General features: G+C 38.6%; 1 long non-coding RNA gene and 1 pseudogene across 2 annotated transcripts in view; both read right to left on the bottom strand.

The window, feature by feature from the left end:
• The window catches only part of LOC123861144 (uncharacterized), a 233,484-nt gene extending 214,361 nt beyond the window's left edge, over positions 1-19,123 (bottom strand). The window contains exon 1 of one of the 2 annotated variants that reach the window (XR_008508030.2): positions 19,028-19,123. This is a non-coding gene — a long non-coding RNA (uncharacterized LOC123861144). Of the gene's footprint in view, positions 1-51; positions 3,807-19,027 lie in introns of those variants that run through there. The other variant, XR_010405002.1, reaches the window with a different exon arrangement.
• Positions 5,469-7,622, bottom strand: LOC123862080 (large ribosomal subunit protein eL20-like; annotated as a pseudogene).
• Positions 19,124-20,242: the final 1,119 nt, after the last annotated feature.

Raw genomic sequence — 20,242 nt, 5'->3', positions numbered from 1 at the left:
CAAATCTAATTCTTTCATATGACAAACCTCCAAATATTTGAAATTCCCTACCATGTCCCGAACACTCTCTTCTAAAGATGCCTAGTTCCTTGAATCATTCCTCATAGAACATGATTTTGGTTCCATCACCATCCTGGGTTCTGATCTTTAAGTCAGTGGATTTCAACCATCATTCTGCAACACCATCATACTTCTGATCAATAAGAAAAGAAAAGGTAAATTACTACAGCAACTGTACCCAGAATTAAGAATAACTTACCTTCTACTTTATTTTGTGTCATAGCCTGGGAAGAAACTAAAAATATCCAAGTGAATATTTTGCTCCTGTGAATATGACATGGTAGATTAGAACCACAGCTGTAAATATACCCCAGTTTGTCCACATTCTTTGAAAAGTATAGTGGCCAGAACTGAATACAAAAACCAAGAGGTGGATTAGCCAGGGCAATACAGAATTGTTCATTAAATCAAAATTTTCTCCTTTCCCTACTCCTACCTTCTCCTTCAGGACTCAGCTGAAGTCCTGCCTTCTATATGAAATGCTTCAATTAGAAGAGATAAGTTTTTAATTCCACAAGTGCTTCCTTTAGATTCAAGCCTAAGTTGGACTTTAAGATCCTTCACTTCCAACCATGTGTTCTTAGGCATTCCTGACCCCTACTAAACTCAATTTCATAAGGTAGAAAAGGGGGCTTTTTCTACTTCAGTAAGTAGGGCAGAACTTGGCAAAGTTAACTCACTGTCTTTCTTGTATTCTGCTCTTATCTGTGCTCAGTATATTGAACTGTTAAGCTCCAAATACAAGGTACACCCAGAATTATGAGACCAGGAAAGAAGATATTGCTTTAAGAAACTGAAATTAGTAAAAGCCAACATAGGAGCACCTGGGTGGCTCAGCAGGTTAAGCGTCTGCTTTCAGCTTAGGTCATGATCTTGGGATCCTGGGATCAAGCCCCAAGTCGGGTTCCCTGTATCTGCTTCTCCCTTTCCCTCTGCCGTTCCCACTGCTTGTGTGCTCTATCTCTGTCAAACAAAAAAAAGAATCTTAAAATAAATAAATAAATGTCAACATAAATTTTGTGCACTGACCACTGATACAAGTCATCCTAGAATGTTACTCAGAGCCAGAGATGACTTGTAACATAAAACTAAAGTGCATCCCCAAAAAGTTCTCTGCAATGCATCAATCCAATAACTATTGTCAGATGATCTACAAACTACATCATATGATCTAAGAGAGCATATCTTAAAAGCTCTCATCACAAGACAAACAAAATTTATAATTATGTGTAGTGATAGGTGTTAACTAGGCATATTATGATCTTTTTGCAATATATACAAATACTGAATCATTATGTTGTACACCTAAACTAATACAAAGTTACATCAATTATATCTCAATGAAAAGAAGAAATAAAATAATAAAAGCTTCTAGTTTACAGTAAAATTACTGTCCACAAGACTGTCCTCTAAGTCTAGATAACCAGTATTGACTCCTATGACAGACATATCCTTAGACTGGAGAAGGACAATTCATCAAGTTATTGTGCAACAACATTCAATTCTTCTACTCAAACTTGGGACTCATCTAGCAACTTTGTAACCGTAATATAATCTCCTGAGTGTACAAATATAATGGAGAGTGTGCCTGGTGTGTAAAGCTAATGCCAGTCACACTCTCCCACTATCAATTATTACCTTATCACTCCAGTTTGAGCATCAATCTCCTGTGGGATTTGTGCATGTGAACTGATTTCTCAGCCTCATTGTCTCTAAGAAAACGAATTGAATTCTGTTCTTGAAAAGCTGAGCAACACAATCTGCACTATGAAGAATCTCACACTGGTGTTAACTCTAACATACCTTTGATCCTATAATGACAACACATACATGTTGGTGCCTCCTCAAACCCATCAGAGGCAGGGACTCTGCAGCCCCTTCTTCCCACCAGACCCTCCTCTGCCCAACTTACCAGCCCTGATCCCTCTAAGGGAGGAGGAGTTGCTGCTCTGGTTAGATTCAGAGACATCTGTCAGGCCCATAAAAAGACAGGACAGCATGACTGTCCTTAGTAGCCCAACTGATGCTCTCTTTACTCTTTTCCCCCATTACCTGAGTCCCAGCTATTGCCTTCTTCTCTTCACCTCTTCTGAGATAAGAATATAGCTGGGACTACAGACCCAATCACCTTCCACTCTACTCCTACATGCTCAATAGACATACTGGTATCAACATTCAATTTGGTGATGAGGTAGGTAGTGGGTTTTGAATGGAATAGAATGTATCATGTGTCCTCAAGACTAAGCCATTTTTTTTCTTTCTAAAGAAACTGTTTAAATTCTTTCATTAAATTCTTTCTTTCTGAAATCTCTGCTCGTAGGGTAAGATATCTTTCTTCTTGCCCTACCTCCCTTAAATAATTCTGTTCATTTTTGTTTCCCGTGTACTCCAGCATTGGATATGGTCATGGGAAAGGAATGTGTTCACTAAGGCACACTTAACAAGAAAGCATATGAACTTTTTTTTTTTTTTGCATTCACAACAGCTAGAGCTTTAATGGATATTTAGTAAATACTTCTCAGCGGAAGACAGTTTTCTATCTTTTTCCAAGGGGTTCAAGCTAACAGCATTTGCCACCCCAGTGGATAATGAGAGGCAAGGATGAACAGGGTAAGGAATGGTTGTAGTGCCTTGACTCTCCAACTCCCCAATATGGGCAAGGAATCAGAACACTGTTGTGTGGCGATAATGGGCCATTCATGCTGAGGCAGAATATTCTATTTGAGAAAATTAGACTAAAAAAAGAATTTTTTTTCTTCATATTTTTGCCACATTTTTACCTCACCCACTTTAGCCCTAAAAACATATCAAATGTTTTCATTTATGATAGTCTAATTTTCTCAAAAAGAATATAATCTCTCTGAAAGCATGACTGATATTCTAGATTCTTCCTGTATCTGTTTTCTCCTTAGCACCAAGTACAAAATATGTGCTGAGTGAAGCCATTTGCCTTTCACTTGGTATGGATATATTATTTACATCTTAAGCTTCTGATCTTTTCCCATGAGCCCAAATCAATAAACATACTTGGATTCTTGGTGCCAATGCAAATATAAATACAAATGCAATATGGGTTCTGAAGTTGTAGGACAAGAGCTAATTACAAAATGATCATCTCAGCGACTCAAAGTATAGTTATATTAATATTTTCTAAGATTTTCTTAAAAAGAACGTAAATTCCTATAGAAAAAGCACAGAACCCCTAAAATTTATATGAAAACTCTAGTTTGAAAAACATTGACTACTACACAACATCACTCTGAGATGATGAATATAGACAGTGGATGAAGAGAAGTCAAATACTGACACCTTCAAAATAAAGACATTATTTGACCTCTAAGGACCATGGTGAAATTTCATTGAGTAGAAAGAGAGAGACAGCTTGGGGAGGGACAAACCAGGGCAACAAAGGAAACCCAAGTCAGACCTACTGACACCACTTCCTGAAGCTTGCTTTTTTTTTTTTTTTTTTTTTGCTTCCTAATTTTTACCTGAGTCACTAGCCCTGCCTCCTTGTATAGCAGAACATGTAGTCAGAGGGCAGGCTCTGGAGCTATACTGTCTGTAAATCCCAGGTGTATATACCAGCTATGGCTTTGGGACACTAACTGGACTTCTTTGAGCCTCCCTTTCCCCACCTATAGAATGGGGATCACATTTACAATTGCACCCAAAACCATAAGATACCTAGGAATAAATTTAACGAAAGAGACAAAGGATCTGTACTCAGAAAACTATAAAATACTCATGAAAGAAATTGAGGAAGACACAAAGAAATGGAAAAACGTTCCATGCTCATGGATTGGAAGAACAAATATTGTGAAGATGTCAATGCTACCTAGAGCAATCTACACATTCAATGCAATCCCCATCCAAATACCATCCACTTTTTTCAAAGAAATGGAACAAATAATCCTAAAATTTGTATGGAACCAGAAAAGACCCCGCATAGCCAGAGGAATGTTGAAAAAGAAAAGCAAAGCCGGCGGCATCACAATTCCGGACTTCCAGCTCTATTACAAAGCTGTCATCATCAAGACAGCGTGGTACTGGCACAAAAACAGACACACAGATCAATGGAACAGAATAGAGAGCCCAGAAATGGACCCTCAACTCTATGGTCAACTCATCTTTGACAAAGCAGGAAAGAATGTCCAATGGAAAAAAGACAGTCTCTTCAACAAATGGTGTTGGGAAAATTGGACAGCCACATGCAGAAGAATGAAACTGGACCATTTCCTTACACCACACACAAAAATAGACTCCAAATGGTTGAAAGACCTCAGTGTGAGACAGGAGTCCATCCAAATCCTAAAGGAGAACACAGGCAGCAACCTCTTTGACCTCAGCCGCAGCAACTTCTTCCTAGAAACATCGCCAAAGGCAAGGGAAGCAAGGGCAAAAATGAACTATTGGGACTTCATCAAGATAAAAAGCTTTTGCAAAGCAAAGGAAACAGTCAGCAAAACCAAAAGACAACCGACAGAATGGGAGAAGATATTTGCAAATGACATATCAGATAAAGGGCTAGTATCCAAAATCTATAAAGAACTCATCAAACTCAACACCCAAAGAACAAAGAATCCAATCAAGAAATGGGCAGAAGACATGAACAGACATTTTTCCAAAGAAGACATCCAAATGGCCAACAGACACATGAAAAAGTGCTCGACATCACTAGGCATCAGGGAAATCCAAATCAAAACCTCAATGAGATACCACCTCACACCAGTCAGAATGGCTAAAATTAACAAGTCAGGAACGACAGATGTTGGCAGGGATGCAGAGAAAGGGGAACCCTCCTACACTGTTGGTGGGAATGCAAGCTGGTGCAGCCACTCTGGAAAACAGTATGGAGGTTCCTCAAAAAGTTGAAAATAGAGCTACCATATGATCCAGCAATTGCACTACTGGGTATTTACCCCAAAGATACAAAAGTAGGGATCCGAAAGGGTACGTGCACCCCGATGTTTATAGCAGCAGTGTCCACAATAGCCAAACTGTGGAAAGAGCCAAGATGTCCATCGACAGATGAATGGATAAAGAAGATGTGGTATATATGTACAATGGAATATTATGCAGCCATCAAAAGGAATGAGATCTTGCCATTTGCAACGACGTGGATGGAACTGGAGGGTATTATGTTGAGCGAAATAAGTCAAACAGAGAAAGACATGTATCATATGATCTCACTGATATGAGGAATTCTTAATTGCAGGAAACAAACTGAGGGTTGCTGGAGTGGGGGGTGGGGTGGGAGGGATGGGGTGACCGGGTGATAGACACTGGGGAGGGTATGCGCTCTGGTAAGCGCTGTGAATTGTGCAAGACTGTTGAATCTCAGATCTGTACCTCTGAAACAAATAATGCAATATATGTTAAGAAAAAAAAAAGAAGAAGGAGGAGGAGGTAGCGGGAGGGGAAGAATGAAGCGGGGGAAATCGGAGGGGTAGACGAACCATGAGAGATGATGGACTCTGAAAAACAAACAGGGTTCTAGAGGGGAGGGGGGTGGGAGGATGGGTTAGCCTGGTGGTGGGTATTGAGGAGGGCACATTCTGCATGGAGCACTGGGTGTTATGCACAAACAATGAATCATGGAACACTTCATCTAAAACTAATGATGTAATGTATGGGGATTAACATAAGAATAAAAAAAAAAAAGAATGGGGATCACAACAGTTCCTTTATGTATGTGAATGGCACAGTGCTGGCACATGGTTAGCACTCAGAAACTTATCCTGGGGTCTTGATTCCTTCTATCCACCATGGTCTTGAGCCATTCTTCAGTCCTTCCTGTGAAAAGGGAAGAGGATTCCTTCTCTTGCTTAGGCTAATTCATTTCTACCCTGGACTCCACCACCCTTCCCCCACCTTGGGAGACTTGCTCAACTGGTTGCCTCCTCTATAATGCCAAACACACCAAATCAGCATCCTAATGCCCTCTTCAACCTTAAAATCTCCTCCCTCAACACTGCATCCCTCTCAGCTACTCTCCTACATCTCTCCTCTTCTTCAGAGAAACCAGTAGAAAAATTGCTCTACCATTGTTCAAAGGCCAACTCATAAAAGGTGATCTCCAATCCTACCCTTCTACGCACTCCTCTACTCCTACAGTCGAGAGTCTGACACACACACACACCCCCCACTGAAATTGCTCTCAGAAAGGCTAACAGTGCTTCCCTGATGCCAAATCCAATGGAATGTGTCATCGAAAACAATATGCCTGACACCAATGTTAGACTGTATTAAGCCCTCCCTCTTCTTGAAATGCTCTGTTCCCTAGGGTTTTGTGACACCACACTCCCTTTATTTTCTTCCTTCCTCTCTGGGGAGTCCTTCTTAGTCTCCTTTGAGGGTAACTTCTCTCTGCTTATCCTTCAACCACTGATATTTTTCAAGATTCATATTTTGGCCTTCTCACTTGTCTGCTTGCATGCTGATTTCACTGTCTTGCGGAACGATGACAATTCCTAAGTTTACATCTCCAATCTGGTTTCTTTCTTGAACTGAAATGACCACTTCTCAGCCAAATGCTTGTGTACCTTCACCTGAACTTCCAAAAACATCTCAATTCAACACATCCAAAAACTAAACTCAAGAATTTCCTCTCCAAACCTGCTATTCTTGCTGTCTTCCCTATATCCACATCTTACAAGACTGCATTTTTACATTTGGGAATGTGGCTTTTTGAATCCCAAGCAACATATGTACATACATACATCAAACTTTCTGGGGGGCTTACTCGAAAGTATTTGAAGTGTTTTAACAGGGCCTAGAAAAGAAAGGTATATCTTCCCCCTCCCCTCTACCTAAAAGCATCTCTCACCTTTTTTTGTTTGTTTCCCCTTGGGCAGACCTGAGGACAGGGATGCTCTGCATCTAAAAGAAGGTGTTGGGCCTCTTGGTGGTGAAGCATGGCTTGTACTGGTTGAGGTAAGACCTGGTGGGGCAGTAGGAACTTGATCTTGGAATCACCAAACTGTTAGACTGCCAGTCAGCAGCACTGGCTGGCTGAAATCTCCTCCACCTTCATGATCTGGATCAAGTGGGCCTGGGCATGGTGTCAGTTGCCCATGTCTTGGTAACACCAGGTGACAGCGCCTGGAGTTGTCAGGTCCAGGTACTCCTGGTATGTGCGGTGGGTGCTGCTGGGGGGGGAGGTCATAGTGCAGTCAGGTGTCAAAGTTATTCACCTGCAAGGAGGATTTCTTGAACACCTGTCCACAGTAGATAATTTCCCCTGAAGACTTCTTTAGCTTGTTCAGCTAAGACACAAAGTACCAGCAATGGGACTTGGCAACAACATGATTAGGTGCAAAGATTTGCATAAAATAGAGGGGAGGACTATGGCATTTGAGGATGGGCAGGAAGGGCCCCACCACCTTGTACTCTCACAGTGTGCCCAAGGGCTTCACGGCACACTCTCTGTTCTCACCACCACCCAAGAAAGGTCAGCTCTTTTTTATTGAGACCTACCTTTTTACCTCACACTCGTTCCCACTTCCTCTAAGAAGGCTTCCCTGAGGCCCTGAGAACAAGTTGAAACAGCTCTCCTCCATGCCCTCAGAGTTCCCTATTTCAACCACTGCACTGTTAAATATCTCAGTAATTTAGTATCCCTTACTACAGTTAACTGAGCTTTCTCCCTCACCAGAATTTGAGCTCCTAAGAACTCTGCTTTAGTTATCTTAGTAATCCCTAGTGCCTGACATAAACAAATGTTCAATAATGTTGGCAGAATGAATGAATGGCAAATATTCCTAATAAACATGAAGCAGGCAGAAGAGTAGAGGGTTTGAAGTAGAGGCCCTGCACTTTATCTCTGCTTCTAACCGTGCCTATTGTGTAGCTTTGAGCAAGTCCCTTCACTCCCTAAGGCAAGGTGTCTGAATCTTTCAAGGAAATCAAAACAGCAATATCACCTTCCTCACAAGGCTACTGAGACATGAAGGGAGTCCATATCATTTCTTAGTATGTAATTGGTTCTATAAACACTCTATGGTGAATCTACTGGGGGTGGATAGAAGGTAATGGAGCTGGGGAGGAAATTTATAAAGTTTTACTCGTGTGATAAAATTTCAAGTTCACCCATCTCCAATTTGAAAGTGAAAACACTGTCAAGACAACATGAATAATCTAAAACATGGCTGGCTAATTATATATGTATGTACACATATATATTATTAATACATACATATAATAACTAGGGATTAGTGGGGCACCACTGGGAGAGGGAACCTTAGTTGAGATACGGATTGAATACTTGTGTCTTTTCAGACATTTGTGGAGCCTAATCTTTCTCAGCAAGTAGGGAGAAGGGTCAGAGACCTTGGGTACTATAATCTGTTTTCCTCCTGAAAAAGATCATGATGCTATTAATAATCCAAATGGAACTAAAATGGTTAAAGTCACAAAGCATCTCAGCATTCATTAGGGATTCAGGCTAAGGCAATGCACAAGCACTAATATTAACTATGGTCCTTAGCCTTTGGAGTTGGTGAGATGAACCCAGCCAACTTCCTGCAGACCAAACATTTATGCTAAATGAAGAGAAACTTTCTGGGGGAAAAAAAAAAAAAGCCAAATGTAAGAGACCTGTCAACTCCAGGGTCATCAGTGAAGTGATAACCAGAAAAGAGCTGAAATCAAAGTCTGTCTCGGCCTCCCCCTGCACATTCTGTTCAGTGGGAGCCCATGGTGGTCACAGCTCCTTTAACAATATTTATAATGAAGGAACAACGTTGGAGATGTCAACCTTGATTATTCATAAAGCTTCCTCCTGCTCAGATCCACCCTGAGGCTAACAGTAAAAGTACCTGATTCCCAATTCTCAAACACAAAAGCATACAGAGCTTGAAAGAGGAGCTGACTAATAAAGTTTGCATATCCCTAAGAAAAAGAGCATACAAGGAAGAAGAAAAGGAATGGCAAGATTAAACAAAAACAGTAAGCTTGGATGGGAAATGATAAAAATTTTAAAAGGCAAGAACTTAAATCTATTTTCTTTCTCTTTTTCTTTTTCTTTTTTTTTAATGTCCTTGTTCATTTACATTTCAGTATAAGCCATTTGGAGAGAACAGCTGTTTCATCTCTGGACTAGAAAGCTGAGGTGCTTTGAATGCCTACTATGGGAGAGTAATGTTGCTAAACTCTGCTCTGGAGAGTAGTCTAGTGGCTTTAAACTGAGAGGAAAGGCAGAGGAAGGCCTTCATTGCTGGTTCTATTAGACAAGGAAGTGACCAAAGCAGAGGCTTTGAGGACTCACTCAGGTAGACTACGTAGGGGGAAGAGTCCAAGACGGATCTGGAGTTTACAACCAGCTCTCCAGCCCCCTAGCTCTATGACCTAGTTATTCATTTGAGCATTCTTTCTCATTTACTTAGCAGTTTCCTCATTTGCAAAGTGGGAAGAATACTACTACCTTCCTCCTAGGGTTGCTGAGAACATTTAATTAAATAGGGAGAATGAAGCCTAGAGTTGGGATTATAGCAGGTACTTAATAAATGTCACTTATTTGCTGTTATTATCAATCCTGACAAGATATATCAAATAGAAATTAAACTGTTTGCTTTTGGATTTGGTGGTTTTAATAGAGATATGGTTTGGGCTTACGGTAATGATTAATGTTGATTACCAAATATCCTCTCTCTCCTCTCCTGGGTACATGCTAGAATAGGATTATACTTCCTGTCCCTTTGTGGTTGAGTGAGGTCATGTGATTAGGTCTAGCCAATAGTTCTGAGAGGAAGTGCCGTGTATTACTTTTAGGCCAGAGCATTCAACTGTGCAAAACCTTCCAGAGCTCTTATCCTATGGCCATGATACTAAAAATGTCCCAAATAATAACTATTCTGTTAACTTGGGCTCTAAAGCCATAAACCTCTTGAATTTTAGCTGATTTAAAATCTTTTCTCAGTTCTGGAAGTCACTGGTAACTCTTCAAATATTAGTTCTGCCCCATTGGCTCTCTTGCATGTGACCACAAAAGACCTATATAAGGGTATTCTAGAAGCAACTGTTCATTATAGTTAAAAATCAGAAAAATCCTCAAGATTCATAAGAGTATCACTAAATTGAATAATATTCATTCAGTGAAATATTACACAGTAATTAAAATATAAGATATTATACAGTAGTTAAAATACTGAACCAACCATATGTAAATCAACATATACAAGCCACAAAACCTAATATTGATTAGGAAAACAGTATGCATTTCTGTAAATGCTTTCATGTAAATGTATACAAAAATGCTACAGACATTTAGAGGCACATAAACATGTAGTTAAAAGTATAAAAGTATGCATAAGATTGGTAAATATAAAACCAAAATAGAGGTTGCTTTTGAGGGAAAAAGAGGAATTAGGCTCAGTGAGGAGTATTAACTCTAAATATAACATCATATTACTTTTTTTTAAATGCCAAGAAATACGGAGCATTTATCATAAAAAGATTATAATTGTGTATGTTTAAAATTTTTCATAATTTTTTAACAAATGTGATATAATGAGCATATAAAGGCAGATGACAAGGCATGTTTCTGCTAAATAACAAAGTTCATGAACACAACTTCTTTAAAAAGATATTATTTAGGACCAGTCTCTACAGAGATCCAAAGCTACAGGTTAGACAAGACAGAAGTTTCTCTTTTGCCATCACAGATGGATCCTCTAACCCCCTCCATCAAATCTACAGAATAGCCAATGGGAGAGCAAGAAAATGTCAAGAAGAACGTGCTTCATTCTTTTAATGGCACAACATGAAATTGCCATACATTTTTTTCTTCCTACATCTAAGTGGCTAGAACTTTGCTTCATGACTATATCTTGTAAGGAAATGTGACAAATGTAGTCCCTGGCTGGGAAACCATGGGTCCACTAACCTTTGCAGTTCTCTTATTAAAGGAAGAAGAGAAGAATGGATGGATGTAGCTGACCACTAGCCGCCTGTGCCACAAGATGGATTACACCCAGCCACAACAGAGGTGCAGCAGGAGCATTTACAAATGGGAAATTTGTCCTTCTGTCTTTCTATCAGGATGCAACCCCACAAATAGTCCCTGTTAATCTTTTCTTCCATAGCTTCCTAGCTTTAGTCTTACTCAGCTGTCCTTCATTTCCCAAGCACAGTCTGTGAGATGGAGATTTAAAGATGGAACGACATGGACCCTGCCTTCAAGAGAAAGACAAAATTTTGATATCTATGGTCAGCACTGAAATGGCAGTAGGCATGGTTTAATCTGAACACTGGGGAGGATGCATGAGCCAATCACGGGGATCTATGAAAACTTCCCTGTAAAGTCTCTCCAGGCTTCACAGAGAATGTGGCTCTGGAATTGAGGCTTGGAGGTTGAATAGGAAGCTGTTACGGAGACAAATGGGGTTCTGACCAGGGGGAAATAAAATATGCAAAGGTAAGAGAATGAGAAACTTAATACATTCAGGAAAACAAAGACATTCCATGTAGTTGTAAATTAACAAGGCAGTAAGCCAAAGATGAAGCTGATATGTTAGGTCAGATGAGATCATGGTCAATCTTTCATTCGTAAGGAGAAGTTCAGATTTTATCTTGCATATACAGAGGGAGTCACTAACAAATTATGAACAACGACGGAAAAGGGGTAATATTAGATTTGTTAGAAAGATGACTCTGAAGCCAACGTGGAGGATGGATCAGGGTAGAGAGAAACCTATTGATAGATAGTAAAGGCAGAGGAGACAGTTCTGGGGAAGAGTCCAAGTCATGACGTATTTGAAGTCCCTATAAGACACCCAATTAAAATGGCTAGTAAATATGTTATTGGACACACTGGAAGCTTGGGAAAGAAGTTCTGGTTTCCATGACATGCCACCCCTTTAGTTTGCAGCTTCTGGAATAGATAAAACACTTTTAAGACCCAATAGTCAATTCTGCTCCTCATTTCATGGTGGCTGATCTACCACTCCATGATAGTCAAAAATCCTAGTATCTCCTAGCCTGTGCTCCCCCTCACCTTAGTTAACTGGTCCTCTCATTAATACAGCATTGATGATGGCACAGTGCTGGGAATTCAAAGTTGAATACCTTACTAATGGAGGAATGTCAGCCTGAAGGGAGATCTCTGGGGTGTGCACCCAGCTCTGCATTTGGTCCTGTCATGTTTAGCAGTTTTATTAGACAAGATGAAGGCAGGCATGACACCTTTAACCAATTTCCATATGACATAAAGATAGCAGAGGTAAGTCTGTGGATGTCAGGATGAGAATTCAGAGAGAACTAAATATGCTAAAATCAACAAAATAAAATATAATGGGGACACATGGAAAAGGCTGTGAAATAAAGTTGTTCAAATAAATAAATTGCAAAAGTAAACTCATGGGGAAATCCTGATGAAGGTGTCTGCTACCCAGAATACTTAATTCTCATAAAACATCCTGGAAAACATTATTCAGAACACAAGACCACCATTTCCTAGTGCTCAATCAGCAAAACAAACATGAATCCCCTTTCCAGGGAGATGGCTACACTTTAAATAAAATGGATGGTCAATAATCTTATTGTTCTATTCTATAGGGACTATCACATTTGCTTATCCTTTATTCACAGGACACACAGCTACATTTCACTACAAATGTCTTTCTAGAAAAGCTATTTCATTATACCTGTTAATCTATGTATTTTTTAACTATTAATCAAGACTAAATGCAGTTTCTAGACTATAATCTTTTTCTTAAAAGATTTTATTTGAGAGAGAGAGAGCATGTGTGAGCACACGAGCAAGCATGAAGCAGGGAGAGGGGCAGAGGGAGAGAGAGAAGCAGGCTCCCTGCTCTGCAGGCAGCCCAACACGGAGCTCCACCCCAGAACCCTGGGATCATGACATGAGCCGAAGGCAGATGCTTAACTGACTAAGCCACCCACGTGCCCCTCTAGACTATAATCTGATCATCCTTATCTGTAACAGATTCACACAGCACCCTGTACTTCTCCCCCAAAATTTCATCAACATTATAACTCATTATTAAAGTAATTTTCAGTATCTGTAAGCTCCATGTCTGACTGATTCATTACTCTATCTCCAGTGCCACATACAGAGCTGGCCGTTAGTAGGGACAAAATATTTATAGAGTGAATAAATGAATGAAAAAATAAATGATAAACATCCAGCAAGAATGATAATGTGTTTTAGTAACACAAAATAATGTCAAAGATCTTTGTTATCTTTCTCGTGGTGGGAAAATGAATTCTTTTGGTCACTAATTGTCATAATCATTCGTGTCCATATTATCAGCTGTTTCTAGTCAAATAACCTATGTACCTCTAGTCACCTGCAGCAAATGACTTGCCTGTCAGAGAAAAGAAGCAAAAAACATCTAATATTGTCATATTCCCTCCTACACTGTAAATTCTCCTTGTATAAAACAGATATTCCAGGGGAGAAAAACATTTAGTTCCTGATGTCTTTCTCTTTTTCTCCTATCCACATTCATTTTTTTTTAGCTGGAAAAAAAATACTGTTAAAATTCCAACCAGAAGTCCTTATACATAAAGGCATGCATAAATGACTTTGTTATACAAGGGCTATGAACAGGAGAAAGGAGAAAGGTGAAGAGAGAGAGGGTCAGGAGGTAATTCAGAGAATGCCAACAGAATAGAGGTGAAGCTAATCGCATCAATTCTCTTTGAAGCAGCTCCTGCCTGTTTTATTACAGATTCCAAAAGCAGTTGGTGATATGGCTCTGCTGTTACACTCAACTACAGCAATCAAAATTTCTCTCTCCTGAACTTTCATTGAGGATTCCACATAGTTTAAGTGTGGGCCATTTTATTTCGCAGTGGCCTAATTAAGGTATTTCCTAAACTGTACCATAAAAAGCTACCATTTAAAAATTTTGCAATCAATTCTACTGCCCTAATAGAAGCGAAATGTCATTTAGAAATTACTGTCATGCAGGAATCATGAACAAACTGTCAAACCTATTTCAAAATTCATTTTATAGAAACCAAAATGAGTGAATGCCCACCTGGATATTAAAAAGAGAATTTCTCCACCAATTAGCTAAATTTCATAATTTTAAACAGCCAACGTTTTAGCTCTCCCCCACCCCTATTCAATAGATCAAACAAATGGTTTCAGAAGATAACCAGTTCTTCCCTAACCAACTAACACAGGCAGTAAGAGAAGAACTGTTCTACCCTCAGGAGAATTAACCCACTAATTGAGCATCTGAAGCTTCCTGTAACATCCAACCTCAGACCAGTATCTCAGCTATTGCTCTTAGAGACATACAGGGAGGGCAATTTTACTTCTACTATACATACAGGGAGGGCAATTTTACTTCTACTATACAATTAGTTTGGCATAACTGTAATATTTTGTTCTGTTACACATCTGGAAGTTAGGATCACTCTGTAACATGGTTTTTATTTCTTTTATTTCATTGCACATTTGGGTTATTTTAATTCTTAATTTGTGGGAAAACAAAATTTTCAGTATAGTTGCAATAAAGAACTGATTTTTGGTTTCAAAACCTCTCTCTCTCTTTCCTCCTTTTTTTCCCCTCTTAAAACATCTCCTTCCAAAAACAATTTTTTTTTAAACTTGTCTTATGTTATCAAGTAGAAACCATATTCCTTATGCAGATAAGCAACAAATAAACTAGGTAAGTCTTCCTCCATTATATGAGTGCTGTAGAGCAGAGTTGTCAACTGCTTCATTGCTGGGGCAGGTTTGAATATCCATACCACTTGAGATAGAAAAAGTCTGATTTTTCTATAAGAACATGTCAGAGAGTAATCCAAGATTAGGAAACTGTATGAAGTTCTCAGGGATCACTCAAAAATGAAGTACCACCCACAACTGAAAGTGGTAGACTTTTTTTTTTTTCTTAAAGAAACACATTATGTGAACATTTTAAATATCCTAACAAGTACTCGAGGTGGTCTTGCCAGAATTCTGACCTGTTCATTAAAAGGTATGCACAGTCACATATAAGTTTCATGGCCACTCTGTAGAAAGAATGGAAGACAAAAAAAAAAAAAAAAGAGGAAAACACTGACCAAATTATTTGATTGCCAGATTTAAAACTTGGTTTTTCCTTCTTGTGAAAGGCATACATACATACACTTAAGGGATTCTCTCCATGTCCCCACCTTTTCCCAGCACCTCAAAAGCAACAACCCAGGAAATAAAATGTCTAAGGCAACACATATTAAAATCCTCCAAATTCCTTCTTCAACCATTTATTGATCATGCAGTATTTACCACTATTAAAGATGTAACACACTTCATAACTATGGTTTCCAATCTATAACTGTATCTAAATAAAAGATAAGGTGGGCACTGAATTGGCTCAGTTGAGAGAACATATGACTCCTGATTGAAGGGCCCATGTTGGGCGTAGAGCCTACTTAAAAATAAATAAAAAAACAAAGTGAAGATAAGTTATATTGGGTTGGAAGACAAAAGTAAGAACTGAGATTCCTTTTTACATCCATTATAACCAAGACACCTGAAGGATGTCCTTTGACATTTTTAATCCCAGTTCCCTAGAAGAAAAATGTGTGAGTATTCATAGCAGAAAACAAAGAAAGGGAATAAAAACAATCATTTCATCCCACAACTATTATCATAAGCCATAAAGTGGCTAGTCAGGAGGCAATCCACACTTTAACCAGTTTTGGAAACAGATGGTTCTAAATGTGACTAATTTTCCTCAACATTTAACAGCAACATCAGAAATTAAACATGTTAAAGAAACCATTAGGTTCCCACCCCTGTTACTGTCAGTATTACCTATTAGGGAAATCGTATTCCATTAACATATTTACATTAATTGAAGGAGGAAGCTTGAAGGAAAAAAAAGAATTAGCTATCACTTGATATTCTAAAGCAAAGGCCAGGCTCTTCCTTTCCCAATTCAAACCAAACACCTGCTTGCTGACCACACTTCCTTTCTGACCAAGAAAGCTGGTGGATCAAATTGAGGTTTTAAAATAAGTTTTCTTAGCTAGAATCCTGATCCATTCCCAGAAGCTGTATTTCCACCTCAGATGAATAAAATATCCTACTTTAAATTTCTTGGTCTATTGAATAATATGAAGGCTTGAAGCGGCAGCTCCATCTCCAAACCTGGTTTTGTCTGAACCTACAGCAAACAGTCGAGGAAGAATGCAGATTTACACATGCAAAGAACTCCTCCTAGTGGCTTGTTCAGCCACATTTCAAAGTAAAGGCTAGACAAATACTGACTTTGTCGACTCTTCTCAACTAGACAGCCTGGGTGAAAATCATTTCCCCAAAGCCCTTTGTTCTGATGTAGGACTTTGGATGCAACAAGAATGTAAACATTTGTAAAGGCTTTTTCTGAAAATCTTTTTGCCAAAGATATGATGACCATTAATACCTCCTTCCCTTCCTTCCTGAGGCATTAAAGATGCTTTATGAATAAGGAAAGATATGAATGTCATGTTAGCACCTCAAAATGTCAATCTCAAAATGAGCAGAGGAACCATGGTGTCACTAACCAATCCCAATAAGAATTTCTTCAAGAAAGGCAGAGAGCTCAGACCTATCAAGAAAAAAAAAAAAAGAGAAAGGACTCAAATAAATAAAAATCACAAATGAGAGAGGAGAAATAACAACTAATACCACAGAAATACAATCGTAAGAGAATATTATGAAAAAACTATATGCCAACAAATTGAACAACCTAGAAGAAATAGATAAATTCCAAGAAACATATAAACTACCAAAACCTAATCAGGAAGAAATAGAAAATTGAACAGACCAATAGCCAAGCAAAGAAGTTGAATCAGTAATCAAAAAACTCCCAACAAACAAAAGTCCAGGACCAGATGGCTTTACGGGCAAATTCTACCAAACATTTAAAGAACAGTTAATACCTATTCTTCTTAAACTATTCCAGAAAATAGAAAAGGAAGGGAAGTGAGGTCAGCATTACCGTGAAACCAAAACTAGATAAACACACCACTAAAAAAGATAACTACAGACCAATATCTCTGATGAACACAGATGCAAAAATTCCCAACAAAACACTAGCAAACTGAATCCAACAAAACATTAAGAAAAATCATTCACCACAATCAAATGGGATTTATTCCCAGGATGCAAGGGTGGTTCAATATTCACAAAATCAATGTGATACACCACATCAATAAGCAAAAGGGTAAGAACCATATGGCCATGTCAATAGACACAGAAAAAGCATGTGACAAAGTATTCATTCATGATAAAAACCCTCAACAAAGTAGGTTTAGAGGGAATATACCTAGAGCAAATATCACCCTTAATAGGGAAAAACTGAGAGCTCTTCTCCCTAAGGTCAGGAACAAGACAAGGATGTCCACTCTCACCACTTTTATGCAACACAGTACTGAAAGTCTTAGCCACAGCAATCAGACAATGAAAAGAAATAAAAGGCATCCAAATTGGTAAAGAAGAAGTAAAATTTTCACTATTTGCAGATGACATGATACTCTATATAGAAAACCCAAAAGAATCCACCAAAAAACTGCTAGAACGGATCAACAAATTCAGCAAAGTTGCAGGATCCAAAATCAATGTACAGAAATCTGCTGCATTTCTATATACCAATAATGAAGCAGAAGAGAAATTAAGAAGACAATCCCATTTACAATTGTGCCCAAAATAATAAGATACCTAGGAATAAACTTAACCAAAGAGGTGAAAGACTTGTATTCTGAAAACTATAAAACATTGATGAATGGAATAGAAGACAACACAAAGAAATGGAAAGACACTCCATGCTCATGGGATAGAAGAACAAATATTGTTAAAATGTCTATACAATCCAAGGCAATCTACAAATTTAATGCGATCCCTATCAAAATACCAATAGCATTTTTCACAGCACTAGAACAAACAATCCTAAAATTTGTGTGGAACCAAAAAAGACCCTGAATAGCCAAAGCAATCCTGAAAAAGAAAAGCCAAGCTGGAGGCATCACAATTCTGGACTTCAAGTTATATTACAAAGCTGTAGCAATCAAAACAGTATGATACTGGGCCAAAACAGACACATAGATCACTGAAACACAATAGAAAATCCAGAAATAAATCCACAATTATATGATTTAATCTTTGACAAAGCAGGAAAGAATATCCAGCAGGAAAAAGTCTCTTCAACAAATGGTGTTGGGAAAACTGGACAGCAACATGCAAAAGAATTAAACTGACCACTTTCTTACACCACACACAGAAATAAATTCAAAAGGGATTAAAACCTAAATGTGAGACCTGAAACCATAAAAATCCTAAAAGATAACATAGGCAGGAACTTCTCTGACAACAGCCATAGCAACTTCTTTCTAGATATGTCTTCTGAAGCAAGATGTTTTCCTAACAAAAGCAAAAATAAACTATTAAGACTACATCAAAATGGGCACCTGGGTGGCTCAGTTGGTTAAGCGACTGCCTTCGGCTCGGGTCGTGGTCCCGGAGTCCTGGGATCGAGTCCCACATCGGGCTCCCTGCTCTGCGGGAAGCCTGCTTCTCCCTCTCCCACTCCCCCTGCTTGTGTTCCCTCTCTCGCTGTGTCTCTCTTTGTCAAATAAATAAATAAATAATCTTAAAAAAAAAAAGACTACATCAAAATAAAAAGCTTCTACACAGCAAAGGAAACAATCAACATGACTAAAAGACAGCCTTCAAAATGGGAGAAGATATTTGCAAATGACATATCTAATAAAGGGTTAGTATGCAAAATATATAAAGAATTTATAAAACTCAACACCCCAAAAAAACAAATAATCCACTTAGAAAATGGGCAGAAGACAGGAACAGACATTTCTCTAAAGAAGACATTCAAACAGCCAACAGACACATGAAAAGATGCTCAACATCACTCATCATCAGGGAAGTGCAAATCAAAACTACAATGAGCTATCACCTCACACATGTCAGAATGGCTAAAATCAAAAACACAAGAAATAACAGTGTTACCTGTTGGCAAGGATATGGAGAAAAAGGAACACTTGTGCACTGTTGTTGGGAATGCAAACTGGTACAGCCACTATGGAAAACAGTATGGAGGGTCCTAAAAAAAGTTAAAAATAGAAAATTTATGATCCAGCAATTGCACTACTGGGTATTTACCCAAAGACAAGAACACTAATTCAAAGGGAAACATGCATCCCTGTTTATAGCAGCATTATTTACAGTAACTAAGATATGGAAGCAGACCAAGTGTCCATTGAATGATGAATGGATAAAGAAGATGTAGTATATATATACAATAGAATATCATTCAGCCAGAAAAAAGAATGAAATCTTGCCATTTGCAATGACATGGATGGAGCTAGAGAGTATAATGCTAAGTGAAGTATGTCAGTCAGAGAAAGAGAAACACCATATGACTTCACTCCTGTGTGGAATTTAAGAAGCAAAACAAATAAGCAAAGGGGAAAAAATAAGAGAGAGAGGGGCAAACTAAGAAAGAGACTCTTAACTACAGAGAACAAATTGAGGGTTACCAGAGGGGAGGTGGGTGAGGGGAAGGGTTAAATAAATGATGGGAATTAAGGAGGGCACTTGTCATGATGAGCACCGGGTGATGTACTGAAGTGCTGAATCACTACATCGTATACCTGAAACTAATACAACACTGTACGTTAACTACCTGGAATTAAAATAAAAACATACATACATACATACATACACACATATGAAAGCAGAGAGCTAGAGACAGTCCTGAGAAGGGAGTCTGGGGTGTGGGAGAGGACAGGGAGCCTGGTGAACTAAAGACCTTGAGAACTATAGTCTGAGAAGATGGAAAATGAAAGGGGAATGACCAAACACTTTAAAGTCATAAAGAACAGAGATAGCATAAACATGAGCTTGTTCACAAAATACTAGGATAGAACTGGTGAAGGTGTAAAAAGAGGGGCAATTTTAACATTGCAAACACATACATTTAGGATAAAACACTGCTTTCCATAGTAAATTGATGGGATTAATTTGTTCAACCCCACCCCCCAATTTTTGTAATGATTCAATGGACCAATACCTGTGAAGTTCTAATGATATAGTAAGTGATCAGTAAGTACTTATTGTCATCATCCTCAATTCCTTATAACAAATTATATGATCCTTAAGGACTGGGATGTTATCTCACTCACATTTTAAATCCCCTACAGTGCTTAGCCCAATGCCATGCAC

The sequence above is a fragment of the Mirounga angustirostris genome, unplaced genomic scaffold (assembly GCF_029215605.1).
Source record: "Mirounga angustirostris isolate CCGP_5_RB_7025 unplaced genomic scaffold, mMirAng1.0.hap1 SCAF_9, whole genome shotgun sequence".
NCBI lineage: Eukaryota > Metazoa > Chordata > Mammalia > Carnivora > Phocidae > Mirounga > Mirounga angustirostris.
The sequence above is the reverse complement of the archived record's forward strand: the minus strand, read 5'-3'. Positions and strand labels throughout refer to the sequence as shown.